Below are 6,000 nucleotides of genomic sequence, written 5' to 3' on the forward strand. Positions count from 1 at the left end.
TCCCGCAGCAGGTCAGTGGCAGAGCTGGGACTAGAACTCACGTCCTACTGTTATGAACACAATAATAGGTACATTGTGTGTGTTTATGACTGAGATGGGCTCAAATCAGGGCACCGGTTTGCTCCTGACTCCCAGACGCTGGGGAAGTTCAGCTCTGGAGCCAAATCCTGTGACTCAAGCCGAACTCTATTTTGAGCCAAAGCAGAATGCCAGATCTGGGCACCAATGAAATATGCGGAAGTTTGGACTCTCTTCAGGATCTGAACTTTGTGACTCAACATATATCTGATACAGAGGGAGAAATGGGAGTTTTGCAACATACAGCCTTGCAAAATTTATCACCCCAAGCACCTGCCCTTAGCCGGATGATTTATGAGAAAGAAAACCTCATATTTTACTCACCTGTCCAAAAACAATGACTCAGCCGGAGCGAGGAGGATTTTGCAAGGCTGTGTATGTACAGACATTCGCAAATGCCATATACAGCCAATCCTCCTCCCTCACTTTGCTCACCCACACATTCAACTTTCTCGGCAAAGATTTAGCAGATGCTGTACGGCGGTCGGACATTACTAAGACTTCAGGTCATTTGTAAAACACACTTCTGAACGTGTGCTAGCATCTGATGAAGAATCATAAATAATGAAAGCCAAACCATGTGTCAAATAAAGGAGCAAAGTACGTTTTGTGAGGCGGTATCCCACTTTGTTTTTTAACGTATGTTCCCAATAAAACTGGCAATATTCAGCAACTTGCAATGGGGTTCCCAATCAGCAATGCGAATTGGCAAGGTTCTGCTCTGTCATTAAAATCCTCACTGCAGCTGGAAATCAGTCCCTCTTTTGGCCATATTATAACCACTGTGTCCGATTTCACAGCTGCAACATGGTAGATATGAAATATGACCTGTAAACGATGCAAAACACCCAGATAACTTGAAACACCGACTTAAACATGACTGCCGTATGCAAAGTAAGTGCATTCAGCAAAGTGATGATTGGCAACAGAGCTGAGCAAAATTTTTCGCCGGAAACATTTTTTGGCACAAAATGCAGACACTGAAATGTCTGAATTCATATTGATTCTGTCAAATTGTTCATTTGGGGGAAAAAACTTCTGGAAAAAAATTCAGAATGTTTTGCTAATATTTTGGAAATGAAACATTTTGATTTTTTTGGTTCAAAAGAACTTTTCATGTTGAAATTTCCATTAATTTTATTTTACTATTCGAAACCATTAAAAAAATTGCCAAAAGGAAACAGTGCTTTTCTAGTTCAACAAAACGTTTGGTTTGAACAGAAACAGATTTTTTTCTGACTTTTCAATTTGCCAAATATTTGCACTTTCGATCCAACCTGAACTCATTCCCCCACCTTCCCCCGTGAACTTTTTGAAATGGCCAACAACCGAAAAAATCCATTGTTCGCCCAGCTCTAATTGACAGTTTCTTATGAGGTCACAATCCCACCACCCAATCGCTGTTGAAAACTATCTATCTCAATATTACCTCCCCCACCTTGTCGCCCTTAAAATCAAATGGTAAACTTCAAAACCTTCTAGCGTTTTTTCTCTTTTATCAGTGTTATTTGCATTATAGCGACTCCAAGTGACCTCAACTGAGATCAGAGCCCCATCATGCTAGGCACATGGTAAGGGACAGTCCCTTCCCGGAAAACCTGACAATCTAAATAGGCAAGGAGGGAGAAAGGATTCCTATTCCCATTTAACAGCAGAGACAGGAGTTGAATGGCCATCCCTGGAGGCCCAATGCCTCTATTTAGCCTATTGCCCGAGAATCTTACCAAGAAAAAATTTCATGAGGGCAACATTATGCCTCACCTTAAATGTGTAACTAGAACCTGGCCTTCCAATGGAAGCTGCTACCGGTTGCTGTCTTTGTTAGGGACCTCCTGGCCTTCCCTTCCCTTCCTACCCTGAGCCTCCCTAGAGAGCAGCCTCTATCACACTGGCTCCTTACCGCCTTGCTGCGGCATCACTTTGCCCTCTCCCCATCCTGGACCTCTATCCTGTGACAATAAAGCTCTAGCAAGACAACTGGTTTTCCTCATCCATGCCAGGTACTTTGATTCCGCATGGCTGTATGGAAACACTCAGGGCCATGTTCCAAGGGAAGTCGAAACAACAGTGCCTGCCCATGCTCGCAGATCAGTTGCACTCCCGGTGGAGCAGATAAGCAGCTGTTAGCTCCCTGAGAGCACATCCACCTCCCGATCCTGCCAAACCATTACCGAGAGCCAGGTGTTTCCATGGCACCTTGAGAGAGGCTTCATGGGTATCTTGGTCCTTGAGGCCAGCACTCCCTTTCCTGAACAAGCAAGGGGTCACCCTCAACCAGGGCCTGCTGCTGCTGCTGCAAGATTCTGAGTCCTCAGGTGAGGTGCTGTGTCCCTTCATCTCCCATTACTCAGTCCTTACTCAAACAAACTTCCTTTGAAGTCAATGACCCAAACCCAGAGGGGCAGGAGCAGAGCTCCGGCAGCCCCTCTTGAAATTGCTGGGAAACAATGCATGAGTAAAAACCTCAGCATTTGGGCCATTGACTTCTCTGGGAGCTAAGGGATACTACAGAGGTGAGATTAGATAGATACATAGACTGGCTTGGTTCCTCAGTGAGAAGACAGGGAGTTACTCTGAATTTGCAGCGTGTCCCTCAGTTCCAATTCTGGCCCATAGTGAGGTTGCTCTGTGAACCCTCTGATTATACTACAGAATGGTCCCACCATATCTCGAGAAATGGAAATTACGTTTCTTCCAGCATGGGAAATCAGTCAAGCTCCATTTCATCCCAGTTCCATCTCAGGCACTAACTATTCTGGGGGGCTTCATTCCGCTAGCCTTGAAACGGGGAAGCTAGTTTGAACATATCCCATTTTGTGAGCAACACAGGTGTGATGATGCAATCTGGCCTGGTCAGTGTAATAAGCGACTCTGGTGGTTTCCCACTGCTCTCCCTAGCACTGTCATATCCTGAGCAGCCGGGAGACGTTTCCACTGCCAGAGGGATGGCATGACAACCCGAGCACACCCACCCTAATAGCAGGACTGTGCGGCTCTAACAGTAGCAAAATCTCCCTGTGAGACAGATCTGCTTTGAGAGCAAGATCTAATCTAATACTTTTGCATTTCAAAGCCAATGAGAGGGATTTCAAATAAATACATTGTGTTCGCTGACAGATGCGGGGGCTGTGGTGGTGATGACTGGTATGAAATATTTTCACCTTCAAAGGGAAGTTTCAGAAACCCCTGGACATGTTTGTAACAGAGGGGAGAACTCTGCGGAAGGCAGTTTTACCATCTGTCCAGTCGGGTCTGGAATCTGAAAGCTCTGTAGCAAGCGGGGTGTGTGTGTTTGTGTGTGTGTGTGTCAGTCTGGCTCCAGTTCTCGCAAAATGCCTGTGCAATAGAAAGAAACACACTGAGGGCATATTCAAACCAGTCCAAACAGCCCCCTGCCTATCGGTTCACGCCTGAATTTTCTGTTTTCTTTAGCATCCTCCTTTCCTGCTCTCTTTAACCCCTTCCGTGCTGGACACTCTGTAGGCGGACCAGCTCTGCGAATGACACCCCTTATGTACTCCAGCTCCCTCAGGAACCAATAGATGTTCTGTGGTCTCACGACGGCATTAGCAAGGACAAAGCCTTAAAACTTTCTCTGTGCCTATCTGCCCCTACGGAGGTGCCTTCCTCCCCTGCACCAGCCCCAGTGAGCCTCATCAGACTCTGCATCCCACTTGCCTGCCCCAAGTCTAAGTCTTGCTTTCCCTACCCACCTATTTGTTTCCCATCTCCCCCCTCCCTGCTCCTGCTTCCTGCCTTGGCTTTTTATGTGGGCTTCCAGCACCTCTACCAACTCCTCTGTTGGTCCCCAATACAGCGCCCTCTGCTGGCCATCTGAGATTTCCCACTCTGCACTGGATGGAAGTAGCAGTATCCTGAGCTGAATGCCAACAGGGGGGCATGTGGGTGACACCTGCAGATGCAATCCCTCACCTGTTCACTTCCATCGCTTACGTTTGGAAGTGTTTTTGGAGGAGGAGAGGGGAAGCCCTGCCTCTGTATCCTATGCTCCTACAACCCAGAACCAGCAGGGCCAAACCCTGAAGCTCTTACTCAGGCAAATCTCCTGTTGGACCAGATCCTGAAAGTGCGCTGAGCACGTGCCAGTCCCACTGATGCCAAGGGATGCTGTGTCTGCGGAAGCAGCTCAGGATTTGGGGAAGGAAGAAAGGAGGATTTCTACTCCCCGGGAAGCGATGGGAGCCCCACGGCTTCAGCCGTTTAAACCAAGACTGGACCAAGCACTGGTGAACGCTGTGCAGGGAAGAGCCCTGCACTAGCAAGGGGATGGACTGGGTAGCGCAATGGTCTTTGCCACCTCTCCTGTGGCATCAGCAAGGAATGGAGACATCTCCCCTTGAAGGCAGCCTGTGATGGTCCGGTGACGTGACAGGAGGACAGGACTCTCCCATCGTGTTGCAGTAGCAATTCTACCGCATGGTATTTCTCATTCTCTTGTTTTATCTCATTCCCTTTCCTCCTTCCCTAGCTTCTGCCTTTGTCCCCCCACCCTCCTGGCAGCCTGGATGCACACAGGGAGAGGTTACATATTCTGCTGGATTCTGAAGTGGGAGGAAGGGCCTTTTGCAGTTGGGATAGATATTGACACCTTCACACATCCAAGATCTGGCGGGGCGGTGGGAAGAGGAGCCACAGAGAATCCATCGGCTGCATTTACTTCACCCTCCTTGGATGGGAGGGTGTCCATATCTGGAGAGACTGGCAGCTGGAAGCATTTTTTACAGTGACAAAACTGATCAGTGGGCCCCACGGGACAGCTGGGCCTCTCTACCGACCCCCCTTCTGCCTAGTCACAGAAATGACCATGTTCCCCCCAGGAAAAAGAAAGGGGAGCTGGTGGGGAGAAGGGGATCAGCTCACCCTCTCCAGCCTGCCCACAGGGTCAGTTTTATTTCTCCGGTGGCCTCAGACAGCGGAACTCAGAGTCCTTCTGCCCAGGGCTACACTGATTGGCTCCTCCTGGACCATCTGATATCGCTCTACCTTATTGCCCAGCCCCTGGGTAATGAAAGGGATATTGTTCAGGGCAGGAGGGAGCTCACGCATCCTTCCCTGCAGTAGGTAGGAGGTAACTCCTTGCAGTTGCACATCCTCAGAGCTAAGCCCGTGAGCGCATGCACGGATACCAAAAGCTGGACCTGGCCAGCATCCCTCAGCCCAGCTAAGACAGTCCAGCTCCACGGACAGTGTTTACAACTCACAGCCAGCTGCTGTGCCAGGGAGGAACGGGCAGTTGCATTTAGCGGGGCAGGAGGGAATGCCCTGCCTCAGCCTGCAACCTGAACTCCAGGGAGTAGCACCAGCTGGGCACTATTCTATAGATGGAAGAAGAAGTTTCCACAGTATCATTATTACTCTGATATCACGCTGTGCTTTCTCTTTCCCTTTCCCTTCTTTCTTCCGCTCCTTCCCCCTTTCCTACTTTCCTTCTTCAGCAGGAAAATACCAAACATCTGATTGCCATGTGGTTTCCTCACCCTCTGTCTGCTCATCCAGAGCCAACCCCCAACCTCCTGCCTCATGTATTCGCCATCTCCCAACCCCTACCCTACCCACTTACCTGCTTCTGGAGAGCGAGGGCCCCAAGGCAGGGTGGGCACTGCCAGGCTTAGAATCTTCCTTCCCTGGCCACTTCAGCCTGCATCTCACAGAGCAACTGGGTCTCCTCTGTCTCCCTCCGTAGCCTGAGCAGGAACGGAGGAGGGCAGGGTGAAAAGGGGGGAGAGGGGAGGAGGAGAGGGAGGAAGGGAGCGGGGGAGAGGAAACTTTAATAGCACAGAGCCCCTTTTGTTTCCAGCATATGGTATATTTCGGACATACTGAAGGCATTAGACACCTATATGAAAGTGCTTACACTGGAATATAAATGCAGCCCGTATCCAGCTCTCCGGGAAAGCATTC

General features: G+C 49.2%; 1 protein-coding gene across 1 annotated transcript in view; it reads right to left on the bottom strand.

The window, feature by feature from the left end:
• The window catches only part of SYNPO (synaptopodin), a 59,998-nt gene extending 54,275 nt beyond the window's left edge, over positions 1–5,723 (bottom strand). The window contains exon 1 of the mRNA XM_074960291.1: positions 5,660–5,723. The gene's annotated coding sequence lies outside the window, so the exon portion shown is untranslated. The remainder of the gene's footprint in view (positions 1–5,659) is intronic.
• Between the last annotated feature and the right edge of the window lie 277 nt (positions 5,724–6,000).

The sequence above is a fragment of the Natator depressus genome, chromosome 8 (assembly GCF_965152275.1).
Source record: "Natator depressus isolate rNatDep1 chromosome 8, rNatDep2.hap1, whole genome shotgun sequence".
Taxonomy (NCBI): Eukaryota; Metazoa; Chordata; order Testudines; family Cheloniidae; genus Natator; species Natator depressus.